This window comes from Mytilus californianus, unplaced genomic scaffold, assembly GCF_021869535.1.
Source record: "Mytilus californianus isolate M0D057914Y unplaced genomic scaffold, xbMytCali1.0.p SCAF_11, whole genome shotgun sequence".
Lineage (NCBI taxonomy): Eukaryota > Metazoa > Mollusca > Bivalvia > Mytilida > Mytilidae > Mytilus > Mytilus californianus.
The window spans coordinates 24,738,073-24,753,753 of NW_026262593.1; the positions used below are offsets into that span (position 1 = coordinate 24,738,073).

At 32.0% G+C, this 15,681-nt stretch overlaps 1 long non-coding RNA gene across 1 annotated transcript; it reads left to right on the top strand.

Annotated features, from left to right (window-relative positions):
* The first annotated feature begins 5,127 nt into the window (after positions 1-5,127).
* Positions 5,128-12,985, top strand: LOC127719773 (uncharacterized). Its single transcript, XR_007990481.1, has 3 exons — positions 5,128-5,235; positions 10,146-10,224; positions 12,428-12,985. It is a non-coding gene; the product is annotated as an uncharacterized LOC127719773 (long non-coding RNA).
* The last annotated feature ends 2,696 nt before the right edge of the window (positions 12,986-15,681 follow it).

Here is a 15,681-nt window from a genome sequence, read left to right on the forward strand (position 1 = left end):
GCCGGCATGACGTAAAAACGACGAATCAAATAATTCAACTTTATATAAAACTAATATAGGACAATGGTGTTGATTATAAATTACACCATTCCGGGCCCTTTTGTTTTTCCACATAATATATATTACCAATAATTAACAAGTTCCTGGTCGAATCCGATTTCGATACCAATAGTATATGTCACATGTAGTTTCCGGTTAAGTAAATAAAGTAAGTAAATTTTATTTAGAGTCGGCATATATGTACACAATAACAAAGAAAACATGAGCTCTGATGACCTCTTTAACCGACTATTATACAAAGATCATGCTGCTTCGTGCAATTACTAATAAATAAAAATAAAAAAACATGCAAGTATAATGAAAGCAAATTATTTTTGATTTTTGAATCTCCAGGATCAATGCTCATGTGACAAGCACCTCTATATGTATTGAATAGAGGAACCAGCAATAACTTATATATCATAAAATTCTTACAAACTAAAAAGCATAAATAGATAAATTAATTAAGCACTGGCATTTAATACCATCTATATACGATAATGCATTAAAAAGCAGAGCAAACGGTCAGAAATAAAAAAAAAGGATGAAATTTCAGCTATGTGCAGCACTGGATAGAAACGGCATAACTGCAATTACATTTTTGACCCACACAACAGAAATTCATATCCATTCTTAATAGGTTATAGAAAGAAAATTAGGACGGGTTCAAAAAGTAAGATTTTGAAAGCAGACAAAAATGTTCACCTTCAATTGATAATCAGCATGACTTTATAAGATGACAATACGAATACTGAAGTTCCAGGCTAAAATTAAAGCGTATGTACTTTAATTCAGCCACGGACCCTCGATGTCGCGCGTGTGTTCTAGTTTTATATATATCTTCAAAGATCAAGTGATGCTAGATACATGTCTGACTCCAATGCCAAACATATTGTTCGATATTCTTGCAAATCTAAACTTTGATTGACAGCATTACGGCACAAAAAAGACCAATGGAAATACTGATATCTGGTTTTAGAAGAGAAAAATCATTTCTTTAAAAAAATCCTCACTTAAAGTCAAACAAAATGTTCTCTGAAATTAATATGATCATTTAAGCTTTACTGCATGATAACGTATTTTTGTTCCTTCGTTTATCGCAAGCTTCTTTCTTTTATAGTCGGTTGCAAAATTCATTAAAGGACCTCATGAAGGTATAAGTTGGCCATTTTTAAGTTGAAACAAACTAAGATCAATTGTTTAAAGTTTGGAATGGGGAATGCTCGTTTCATATGGTGAAAAGGTCAAATGTTTTATACTATTGTAAAAGGAAAGATAATCAGATTTGATGTGCCCTAACAGATCTTTGGTTATTTGGGTTTGTACTTACATGAGTAACATGACGGGTGTCACATGTGGAGTAGGATATGCTTCCCTTCCGAAGTATCTGAGATCACCCCCGGTTTTTGGTGGGGTTGGTGATGCTCAGATTTTAGTTTTATATGTTTTGTTTTGTGTACTGTTGTTTGTGTTTTGGTCTTTTCTCTCTTTTTGCCATGGCATTATTAAAATATTTTCGACAATGAGTTTGAATTTCCCTTTGGTATCGTTCGCCTCTCTTTTAAGTATCCACATCTTCATCACACAGCCCCTAGAATAGCAATAACTTGATTGCTGATAAAGGAGTAGGTCCGGTAAGGGCCGATTTTGGCCTCAAATTTCAGGTTCATCCGATGAAAGATTTTGAACACTTTTTAAACACTTAACTGTCTACTTCAGTCGATTCCATTATGTTATGTGAAATATTTGAACTGGCTTAGTCATTTCAGACGCTCAAAGTCAAGCTGAAATATGAAAAATCTATCAAATATGCCAAAATATGTCACTTTTCAGATGTTTTTTGTCAAAAATGAAAGTGGCCGCATCCGTGTTCACTCTCAACCTTTATATATGTTATGTATTATCATAAAATACAACTTATATATAAATATTAAGAATGAACACAAATGCGGCCACTTCCATTCAAGACGAAAACCGTCTAAAATGTACCTCAAATGCTTAAATTATGAACATTTCAGTAGTTTAGCATGACTTAAGGGTGCTAGTACCCGATATATGTGCATTCTATTGTCAAAAACAGCCCATATTTATGCAGCAGAAGTATTCTACTTTCCAATAAATAACTAAAAGTTTACATTTCAACAATTTTGTAAAACTGCTATATTTTGGGGCCTAAAAGGGGTCTTACTGAACCTAATCCTTTATGTAATAGTTTAGAAAAAGGTTTCGTGGAAGACCCAGCGATATAACGTTGTGTGTAAGGACACTTATGTAATTTATGTATCCCAAAAAAGTGTAAGAAGATCCAGTTCGTCATTTTGTGTTGACATTCTAAAATAAAGGAACAAATAATCACCTATGAGTATTCAGGATTTTCTCGTGCTCTTTTCATAAAATATCTTTTAACTAAAATTGATCGTATGATATACTGAAATGTTCATATATTACGAGTGTTTTAGTGAAAGGAGTCGAAGGTCTTTACCTGCTGGATAACAACATAGTTGTCAAAGGGTTGGACAGCTGCTACCCAAGATGTTGGATCTTTAAAGATCGATGTATCATGTGTAGTCATAGAACCATTCAATTTTTGAATTCTAATTTGTATCTGTTACAGTAAATGTGTATAATTAGGGATTATGTATAATCACTGGCAATTTTAGTGAATATAAATTATCACTAAAATTTTCAGGAATTATGCATAATTACTAGAAACAAATGTCAGGGGTTATACATAATAATTGGAATGATGAGACAATGCAACTTTTTTCTACAACATCATATTTAAACATCTTTATAAACATGAATATCAAAACGTTAAGTACAATACAATAATACAAATCATTTATTTTTACAAACTAAAACCTGTAAATTTGGATGACATCTACTATAGTTGCACCTCTACTTTTCAACCATTGTCATGCTTCGTTGTTTTTTGGCAACAGCATCCATTTTAGAAAACCTTGTCCTTCACAATTTAATCTGATTTTATCCAATGTTGAAGAGACAAGCAATGTTTATTAGAAGGTGTTAAAAATGTTTATCAGCAAACTTAAATTCATTTCTTGTGTCGGACCAAAGCAAAATTCTATTTCGTAGCCAGGCAATATCATTTTCAGTCCATTCTTGAACAATGGCCATTATATTTTTGGGATCTCTCTTTCTGCAATCAACATGCAGAATCTGTATCAAAACAATACAGTCAATGTTTGTCTCCTCCAAAAGTGTGTTCAATCTGTCAAGCATGTGTTCTGTTTGTTTTTCTATACGTTTAGTTGCAAATGTTTGTCAAGTTTTAGTTAGTTCCTTTTTTATTGGAACATAGAAAACCAAAAAACATAAATAACAATCAATGCCATTTATTTACAGCGAATTACATGCACTGTGCATTTAAAGGCAGCCGTACGGCTTTCAACAATATGAGTAAAACCCATACAGTAAAGTCGGTTATAAAAGGCCCGACATGAAAAATCCAATTGAGAAAACTTACGGCTCAATTAATAACAAAACAATTTACGATAAAAATATATGACAGACATGAACCCACGACAACCTCTGAAACCCAGGCTCCTGACTTTGGACAGGCACGTGAAGAATTTGGTGAGGTTAAGCATGTAAAATTTTCAGGCGCCAAATGACGCTGTTTATGGAAAACAATACAATTCATTGCATACATGTGCAGTTATCAATATCATTGAAAATGTTGGTATTTCGATTTTAATTTTAAATACTATTTTAATTGATGAGTTCATGTGGTTCAACCAGTTAAAAGTCATATCACAAGAAAACTGTTCATTTTAGATTTGATAAATGGACACGGAATGAAAACTGTCCACTTAAATCTTAAAAGGTTAAGAAATACAGAGAATGTTTTGTCTATATTCGATTTATTTTTATACAAACATAGGATCTTCGTTTAATTGATAATCCATGAAATCATGTCAGGGAATATTTTAAATAATTCCTTTAATTTTCAGTGATTATGTAAAATCACTGATCATTTTCAGGGATTATATATAATCACTTATAGTTTTACTGATTATGCAAAATCCTTGAAAAATCAGGAATTCTACATAATTCCTGATTATACAAATTCACTGTAACATATCAACGATTTAACAGACTTAACCCTTTTAGACTGATCATCTGCGTCTTCTTTTGTGCGCTTACCGAGGGCATCATTATTTTGGTAGCTTAATGCATGATGAATAACTTACAATTGGTAAATGTACTTAGTTAGCCTATTGCCTGGAATAATGCTCGACAGAATTCATCAGCATTTTAAAGTTTCTAATTGATGGATTTAGGATAGAGATATTTCGGGCCTTTGGTTAACACATTTTGCAGATACGTGTTATTGATATGTTCATGAGATCTGTTACAACATGGTCAGTTGTACGTATCTATGAATGGGGAACTATCACAGGTGCAGTCATGATGTAAAGACTTGAAGACGTCAATATTGAGATCCTGCAACACGTGTTGGTAATTAAAAATTTAAGTCGCAATTAGTTGTTTATATGAATAAGAGATGATAGGTTACTGATCCTTAAAGGAAGTAGGTGTTTCTAAGAAATTGACCTAAATGATGACATGAATATCTTTTTTGGCAGAGAAAAGCTTTCAAAAGGATCTTTTTTTTTCTTTTCCAACGCTAACCGGTCTGAAAATTCTGTGACTGGCAACATCCAAAATGAAAGCTGCAAGTTTGTATTGGTTTACATGGGAATTTGTAACTGTGGTTTCCAAACATGAGTTGTACAGAGAATGCAGTTCTAAACGGAGAAGTGAGTAAACCTGAACGCGAATGTGATGACAAACGTCTTTCACATTAAAGATATATTCATTATTTTATAAATAAGCAGTTATTTGTAATAAAGGTATTGGGAATAATTGCAGTTCAACTTGGAACATATCAAAACTTTATTTTTGTGTGACTAATACAGAATGATAAAATTTGGGCATAATTTGAAAATGACAGTATACATATGTATATATGTTTCAATTCCAACTTTGTTAACATAATGATTTTTCAGTTTTCTTGGAACTAAATATCGATGAAATAGAATAAATTACATAACACCTGTTTCATCATATACCTATTCATGATACATATCTTTTTACAAAAAAAGTAAATTTAATAGCAACACATCCAATCCAAAATACAGTTCCAACTTGAACATGAAATTATCTCTTACGGTAAGAAAATAGAACTAATTGTTGACAAGAAAATTAAGTTAAGATTTTGATTGTAATAATTAATAAAGGCTACCGAATCATATATGACATGATTGTCAAGGCACTGTCAGTGTGAAAGCATGTTGTAAAATCCAGATAAATTAAGCCTACTTTTTATAAAATATTTTTATCATTATTAATATTGTTATGATTATTGTTATTATTTTTTATTGTTATCATTATTGTTATTATCTTTTTTTTATTATAATCATTATTACTACTATCAAAATTATTATTTATTTATTTACTGTAGTGTAACAAAATCTTCTTGGATATTTTAGGTCAACTGAATACATTGTTAAGTCATTTTATTTCCATTGACAATCATAAATATAAGACCGTCTACACTACACTTGAATTTATTTATGAAACCCATATAAAGCCTATAAAAGATAACCTTATTGGAATTATACCGGGAGGAGTAAGTTGTTTATTTCCATTTTGACACCATTCGTGTTGTTCAATATTTAGTTTCCTATGTTGTGTTTTGTATCCTGTTGTTTGACTTTTGGTCGTATTTCTTTTTTTTTTGCCATGGCGTTATCGGTTTTTCATCGACCTTTAATTAATTATCTCCTTGGTATCTTTCGCCTCTTTTCTATGTTCGTTTCGGCAATACAGTTTATCTGTAAGTAAACCGTTATTCCTATGGACATTAATTTCACCTTTACAATAGCAGGTTCCTGTATTTTTAGGAATACCATTTTATGATCAAAATCAATGAAGATCCTTTTCAATTCACATAGAAAAAAATCAATAACACTAACGGTACCTTGATCATGATATTTTATAAATAATCAGGAACACACTTACAATATTGCAGACATTTACAACAGGGGAGTGACTCTAAATAAATCTTATAAGAACAGCAATGATAATTATTTTCTTGATTCGGATATCTCAGCTCACAATTGAAACACAATAGAAAAATTTACGACATAAGAGATGATTTTTCGTTTCCATTGCCATTTTAACATTTCTTTGGCCCCTTTCTTATGGTATATTTATTTCACAACACATTCGCCTCATCCGTGTTCATAGTTAAATCTTGGATTTAAGGGCACATAATGTACACTACAGTCTGAACTCATACTCGACCTGGCTAAACAGTCATAAAACATTCTTGACCTGTACTTAACCAGTTCTCGACCTGTTTTCAAAGTATGAACAAAAATTTGATCAACGGAATTTAAGGTCTAAACCACACTCTACCAAGTCTGAAACATACTCGACCAAAGCCTGAACCTTACTCAACCATTAATTCTATACTTTACCAATCTTCAATGTATAACTGATTTTTTCAACTAGAAACCACTTATTTTAACATTGGGTTACCCCCCTTTGCTTTAATTATGTTTTATTTTCAGTTATTAACAAATATGACAAATTGCTTTCTCCTGTAGTACCTCTTGGTCTAATGTCTAGCCAAAGGAAACTAATCTTGAAAACAATAGAGCCTGTGATTCAGAGGTTGTCGCTTATTGCTGTATATCATATTTGTATTTCATTCATTGTTTTTACATAAATCAGGCTGTTATTTATTTTTTCGTTTGAAATGCTTTGCATTTGTCATTTCGGGGCCTTTTTATCGCTGACTGTGATAATGGCTTTACTAGTTGGTAAAGGCCGTACAGTGACCTATAGTTGTTAACTTCTATGTCATTTGGTCTCTGGTGGAGAGTAGTCTCATTTTAATTATACCACATTTTTTATTTTTATATCTTAATACAAAAATTAAGAGGGATAAATTATGAATAGGTCGATGATTATTGACTTGGTCGAGTATGGTTTATACTTGGTCTAGTTTGGGTTAAACTTGGGTCTAGTATGATTCAGTACAGGTCAAGTTCAGACTGCCTAATATGGTTCAGACTAGAGTCGAGTACTTTTGAGTAAAATTCAGACCAATTCAAAATGGTCGAGGACAAATCAGGACAGTCAAGTACAAATATTGCCCATTTCAGACTTTCACTTGGTTGATGTATTATGTTTAATTGGCAAATTATCGAGTCAGGGGTTTCGTTACCATAAAATACTTAGGTTGATCCACATAAACTCTTTGAAAGCACCAAATTTATATCATATTTCCATGCTTAAGCACTGGTTCGATATCACTGATGGTGGACTTTTTGTCCCCGAGAGTATCATTAACTCAGAGGTTTGTGTTCGGTTATTACATGATTGATAATGTATTGTTTTATAATGCATTGTTGATACATTTAGAAATGATTCATGCATTTAAGTGGTCCGTGGGTTTTTTTTTTTTTTTTTAGAGTTTTTCAATTTCAAATCATAGTAAGATCGTCATGCTCGCTGATTATGGCCTCTATGCATACTAACATTGATTTTATTTTGCTTAATTTAATGCAGCACTAAGCATTCATTGTTATCCAATAATAATAAAAAAAACCCCTCATCACAGATAATTAAAAGGCCACATTTAGTACGAGGTTAAGAGCATTGAGAATCAAAAAATTCCGAACGGATTTGTCAAATAGAGGTAACATAATCAATTCCTGGGATAGAAAATGCTTAGTTTTCTGAACAATGTAAAGTTTGGTAAACTGTTAATTTATAAATATGACCATATCAATGATATGTCACATCAACACAGACTACTTGGACATGGATACCCTCGGGGAGAAATAATCTTCATCATGAAAAGACTTACATGATTGCATTCCACGAAGAAATTTTTCCCACGCCGAGTGTAACATTTTATGCTTGTTCCGTTAGAGCTTTTTTTTTTAGTTTGATGTTGTAGCTAGGGAAACATGATCTTTTCACGATTTTAAATTGGGCTTTGAACCAGCTTTCGGTAACTGCAAGAACTCCTTGGTCGATATGTTAAGTCATTTTTCGTCTGCTACCTGTTTTTTTTAATTTTCCGCTTAGTACTGATCATCTGATAAATTTTACCCTTACTCAACTGATTTGACTGTTCTATTGTTGAATTGTTAAAACCACAGTCCAGGGATATGGGGAGAATGACGCATTCATAAACATTTTTACCCGACACATTCTGTATGTGCCTGTCCTAAGCCATGAGCCTATAGTCCAGTAAATGTCGTTGGTTGCTGTTTGCCATTATTATTTTTAGCATAAATGAGGGCATTCGTTTTCAATTTGAAATTGTCTCATATTTTGTCATCCTGATACATCTTATGACTTAACAAATTGAATGGGTATTACCCACTGTTTACGAAAAATGTCACCTTTCTATGATACATTATTCTGATTTATGTGGACGAAGTTTTGACCTAGCTCATAAATGCAATATATCTAGCTGATTGTTATCAGAAAAAAATTACAAAGTCCATATTTGACCTTCATTAGGATTCAATGATTTCCTCTAAATTTTATATTTATCAAAACAACATCCCTTAGTAAGCGTTTATCACAAGAAGAACTGACCCAATACAAGATATTTCTGGATTCTTATGTCCTGTGTGGGGTGTTCATCTGCCAAGATACAATTTTGATATACAGGGGCGACTAGATATACACATTAATAACAAATAACAAGTCTTCGAATTAACATTTGCTTTATTTGAGTAGTTAACAAATAAAGTATCTCGCTGTCTTGATTCCATTATGAGACAACAATGTTAAAATACCTATTGATACCACAGTCGATTTTTAAGTCCTCTTCGCAGTCTGTGTTTAAGCAATTTCGATGTCTTTACAATACTTAACGATAAGAAGTTTTTTAAAGCCGTTTTTGGGGAAAGCAGCTTAAAAGTATTATGTTGGCAAATAATTTATATATAATATTTAATTTTTACTCACAGGAAAACAGCACGGAGAGCCTCGCTGTTAGTCCTGTTTCTAATGCTCCTTCAAATATTTTTTTTTCCATATTTTTCAACAACATGTAAATAATGTATATTGTTGAATAATGCATACACACATAATAATCCAGAACAAAGTAGCTAAACTAATACACCTGAAATTCTAAGTATATTTCCACTGAGAATTAGTTGTTTATCTTTATACGCATTATTATTAAGGATTAATGTTTATTTTGACATTTACTCATTATACAAACATTTGGAATAATAAATATTATTTTTTCATTTATTTTTAGTTGAAGTAACTGTTTCATTCGACTGATTTTAATTTTGATCAAATTTTTTCACCTGCTCGAAATTCGTATTTTATAAATTTTAATTTTGTAAAGAAATTTAAAATTCGTATTTATTAGCATGAAAGACTAAAATAATTTTTACTAAGTAAAACTAGTATGTAAGTTCCAACATACACTTTTTTTTATATCTTATAAAAGAGGGACGAAAGATACCAGAGGGACAGTCAAACTCACAGATCGAAAACAAACTGACAACGCCATGGCCAAAAATAAAAAGACAAACAGACAAATAATAGTACAGATGACACAACATAGAAAACTAAGAAACACGAACCCCACCAAAAACTGGGGGTGATCTCAGGTGCTCCGGAAGGGTAAGCAGATCCTGCTCCACATGTGGCACCCGTCGTGTTGCTTATGTTATTACCAATCCGGTAAATAGTCTAATTCGGTAAGTCACATTCGTGAAAAGGGAGGTTATTGTAGTTACGACATAAGGAAAATATCCGATATCATCTGTGAAACGGTTATTCCATAACGGTCAACCAACTCGTGATGGCGTCCGTAAAGTATCAAGGACATATTTTTATTGAGTTGATTTTTAATTTGAATTTGCAAGTTGAAGTTTACATTGAAACATTTCACATATTTTGTAAAATGTTTAATAAACAGTATGTGATTCCTATTACAGAATTTGACATTAAAACACGCACACCATATTGTATGCACATAACAGTATATATTATTTATTTCTAATTATTGATGGATGAAGTTTTTTATGCAGATATTCTTCTTGGTGTTAGCAGTCCTAGTTACTGGCTCGACTGGTTGGTGGTGGGGCCGAAAAAGATATAGTTGCAGTGGTATTTATCAAAATTACATACACATATTATACAAATATGAGGGGGTATCAAATACTTTGACTAGAATAGAATTAGCTCGTTTAATTTTCATAAAAATTTGACAAAATATTAACTTTGACCTGTTGCCAAACAAATAATAATTTCTAGAAATTTGAACCTCGCAATATACAGGAATAATTTCATTGGACATATATCAGTTTGGTTCAATCCACCATTTTCTACATTTGAAAATGCCTGTACCAAGTCAGGAATATGACAGTTGCTGTCCATTCGTTTGATGTGTTTTATCATTTGATTTTGCCATTTGATTAGGAACTTTCCGTTTTGAATTTTCCACGGAGTTTAGTATTTTTGTGATGTTACATTTTTGACAAAACTAATTTTCACCATTGAGAAACTTGATTTCTCTTTATTAATAGTGTGTGATCAAAACGTTCAGATGATTTGTAAAAAGTTAACTCCTTTAGGTGTTCTTTTTATTTCTATCGTAATGTAATAATTATATTTTGCTCGACGTTATTATATTATATTAAGAAAGGAGTTCTTTTATATGAAACCTTTACTTACGTATTAGTCGTTCACATCATTATCCTTTGGTGTTTGGTGAATATTTGTCTGATTACAAATCATACCATATTTCCTTATTTTTTATAATATTATCATGAATTTGTTTTTAGTAAATTGACTGCATGCGTAACTAAAGTTATAAAAATCCTTCTTTACTGTCCATACAATGTTATTCAAGAAAAGGCAAATGCATTTTAAAGGTTTATAGTTTTATGACGTTTTCATGCATCACTGATACATAAATACGGCTTACTAACATATTTCGAATTTAAAGGTAAAAAAATTAAACACCGTTAAGTGTAAAGGACAAGTAAATCGTTTATGTCCGGTTTGAATGGGTATAGACTGTTCGGTCACCTTCAGGGAAACCATCTTTTCAATAGATTGTCATATGACCCACAATTCCATGATTAAGATGTGTTAAACATGTTACCATCTAGAGATTTGACAGAATAGTGTTTCATTTGTTTTACTTTTAATGGAAAATAAACATATTTCATTATTTGTTTTAACATAAGAAAGAGTGAGTCATTATGTAATATTGTAGTCTCTCCATATACGACTTCCATTAGGTCAATTCAAATGCCGTTTGATTACAGCATGAATATACTTCCCATTTTCTTCTGGAAAATAAACAATATTAAAAACAATCAGTGCATATAACCAAATGTAATTAATTGGAAGTTAAAAATGTCTTTGCTCATGTCCAAATTTTATTCTTCAAAAATTCGAAACAACTCATCGTGTGTGTGGCAAAATTAGCCAATTTTATCAGCGTTTGAATGAAAATATTTAAATGCAGAAACCCATAAAAGTAAGGCGAGAATAATGGAAAAAACACCGTTACAATTTTGTATATATCCTATTGTTTTACCTTTTTATGTTTTATTTAAGATCGTATGCAGACATGTATACTTATGAATAAAAATATAAGGGCTGAACATCAATCAAACAACAATCAACCTAGCTGCAAAAGAAACCCTTTATAGAACAGGCTTGTTTAGTGAACTAAAAGATAAAGCTGGGAATTTTGTCATACGTCAATAAGACAGCGCCTAACAAAGATTTATAATGCATTGTTCATTGATGTCTCACTGGCGTTTACCTTTTATCTCCCTTTATCAGACGAAAGTTACTTAGTATGACATGTGGAGTAGTTTTGCTCATTCTTCCGATGCACCTGAGATCACCCCCAGTTCTTGGTGGGGTTCGTGTTGCTCATTCTTTATAATTATTTTTCTATGTTGTGTTTTGTGTACTGTTGTTTGTCTTTTGGTCTTTTTCTTTTTTAGCCATGGAGTTGTCATCTTATTTTCGACTTATGAGTTTGTATGTCCCTTTAGTATCTTTCGTCTCTCTTATATCATATCTTTCTTTCATACACTAATGTAATCTTATTCCCTTACAGAAAAAAAAACCAAACACGAAAACGAAAATGCAATAATGTATTAGCGATTACCAAACACTATCAAAGATTATTACCAGATAACCAGTTTAAGAAAAAAATGATATTTTGCACGTTTATGTGACGACGATTACCATGGTAGAGAAATCACGAGTTTTACATACTAAGATACATTGTGCTTGTTAAACAAATATATAAAAACTAACCTATGTAATCTCTTGTAACTTGTAGATCCTTCTAGAGGAGAGCCGTACTATTTTGGAACAACAAAATTATTCTGCATGACGTCGAAAGGTAAGCGAGATGCACCATCGCGAGGCACTAAATCTCTTAGTCATAGATGGATCCTATACAAAGGATATTACTTTGAAAGATTAAGCAGTGGCGATAAGTATACTTATGGATCTTCATCGGACTCTGACAAGTGCTCAACCCATCGCGAAAGAAAACCCGCCGGATACAGTTCTCTAAGCGTGGATTGTATCAAACGCTGTACAAATAACTATAAAAGAAAATATGGATCATATGGATGGTGGGGAAACAACTGCCATATATATGCAAACCGTATCTCCGACATCCTGTGTAACAGAACAACCTGCCCATCATGGTGTGTCTGATGAACTGGAGTCAACATTTTCCTGCACTATATCTGTTAATTTGTTGAGAAAAAAAGCATATCCTCCTCTAAAGACATAACTAATAATTTTGTGATCAATACTTTGAATTCAACTTTTACTCTTGGCTATTTTGAAATTCAAGTAATATATATATAATAAATATATAAAGCTTTGATGTTGTTTGACAGACTTTATTTCTTATGTTTACTCTCAAACTGTTGAAGAAGATCTGGTTTTGAAGACCTGCAAACTAAAGTTCACTCTAAAATGTATATCATGATCGTAAGAATATTGTCAGAGGTACCTGGTTTTTAACTGTAATGTTTATCTAAAATTTTTAAAAACGACATTTTTTAACTTTGTTTGTACAACAAACAGAGATGTTTTGCATCGGTTTTATTAAAAGGTTTTACCCCCATGCTGCAATATGTAAACACTCATAAAATATTCTGCTAATGTAGAACGAATTACAAGATCCTGACTTGATACAGGCACATACAGAATATGGCAGGTTGAAACGTGTTTAGTAGCGTTTAAGCCTCTCTCTACTCTGGGAAAGTGGTGTAAGAGCACAGCATTTTATAAGTTGTTCAAACTTTATGTTAATGATTCTCGTGGCCAATATCAACCACCACCATCTGACTGTTATTATAAATAGAATAGCAGGCAAACAGTCAAATGAATTGATCAAAGATCAACTTCTCTATAGCTTTGGGTGACTTGTACATTTTCTTCTTATTGTCGTTCATTATCCATATAAAACTACTAGGTTTAAGGAAATCAATATACATTATACAATGTATCCTTTAGATGGTAGACATGCTTACACATTCTTAGATCTTCCAGAAAAGTAGTCTTATCTGTACATTTACCAATTTTATCATGTTACAATTCGTAATATTTTGAATGAGTGGAATCGCATGACGGATGATCAATGTATAGCCGGATACGCTTACCCTGTCGATGCATCCAGTCTCGCTGCGATTGGATTTTAAAATATTCCCCCAGTTTTTGTTTTATATCTTGATTTTGTATTTTCTTAATTTTTATCCGAAATTTGAACATCGATAAACTATTGTTGCTTTTAATTTCGTCAATTTCAACATTAATTTGAGGACAAAGATTCTAATGCCCTCCATTTAGTCAATATCCATCATGATAAATCAGTCAAATCTAAAGCACCTTCCTTCTTCAAATTTCAGTCTTTTCCAATCTTCTCTTATACCCATATCCCACTTATACAGCATGATCTACACGTACATGTTGCAGAATCTTAGAATTCAACATTTCATGCTCTATCTAACCTACTCATTTGACCAACAAGAGCGTTCCATTAAGATATTACTTTAATAATTTTTCGGTATAACTGGTGACATTAACAATACATGTCAATTATTATCTATAAATAGCCGAAAAATTGCAAACGTAAATTCAAACTGGTTAGACAACTGTAAACAATTAAAAAAAATCATAGGGTATTTCGCCAGACAATGGAACAAACGTGAAAAGTCAGTAGGGTTATAATCTTTCCGAACGTCTTAAGGCCGCGAGGACGTCGATAAAAATAAAACCAGTGATAAGTTTGTAAACACTCAATCTATATAAACCTTCAAAGACCAAGCAATGCTAAACATATGTCCTTCCCAAATGCCTAACATGTTGTTCTTTTGTAATTGTACACTTAAACGGAAAACATTAGTCCAACTATTTTTGCATGGGAAAAGGCAAACGGAAATACTAGTATCTGCTTTTAAGAATGGACAAATGTTTCTAAAATTTTTCACTTAAAGTCAATTATGATGATGACGTATTTGTGCTCCTTCGTTTCTCGTCGGTTTATTTCTTTCGTCGTCAGATGCAATAATAGATAGAACCTCAATAAAAGCTAGCATTATCCTTAAGTTAAGATCATCAAGCTTAATCATCCTGTCTAATCCTGTCTATCGCATTGAACTTGAAATAAAGGATATTCTTACTCCCCAACAAGGGGTATCGAAAAAGAAAGAGAAAATTGTGAAACTTCCCACGTTTTTCCCACAAATTTAAGTGGGTTCGTGTAGATAAATATTTAATTTCCTTGAAAGTTTTGTTGAATAATGTTTAGCTATTTGTCGTTTTAAATTTCATTGATTTTTAGGGCCAAAATAAGCCTCAAGAGTTTATTCTCCCCTAAAAATTTCCACTTTTTTCGTTAATAATTGTTTTTAAAATGGTTTATGTTACTGATGTTCTCATTTATTGAATTGTGGTATTGTCAGAAAGATAATTGAAATCAGTTTTTGTTCTGATTAGATATGATGAAAATATATAATTGTTTAAATCAACTATTCGTTTTTAGGAATTGAAATGATAACAAACATATCTCATGTGAATAGACGGAAGTAATATGATACATTAATAAGGCTACAAGACATGTTCTAATATGAGAACAAATGTTCCGTCTGCTGTTTCCTGTAGAACCCCAGTCTCACTGAGGTAACCGTTTTCAGGGAGAAAATATAGATTATGCGAAAATTATTCGAAAAGGACATTATACTAAAAAGGACACAACGAAGAAAATAAATGCGTTGTACTGTTTCATACAAGTAAATAAAAGACGGTTTAATCGTCTTAATTCCAAAACAATTATGTATAATTAGCGACAATTGACAAAAGGGTTATCTTCTACTACGGGAGTGTATAAGTTCTCGATTACCCTTAGAGGATCGCACGGCTAGTGGAGTTATCTCATTAACTATAAGTCGTTTATCTCGATACTCCTCAGTTGTTTAATTCAGGGCTTTGTCGTAAATATGATTAGACTGTACTCCGTACTATCATAAATATTCTGACTAAAGACACAAAGAACAGATCTGAGAGTACTTGTAG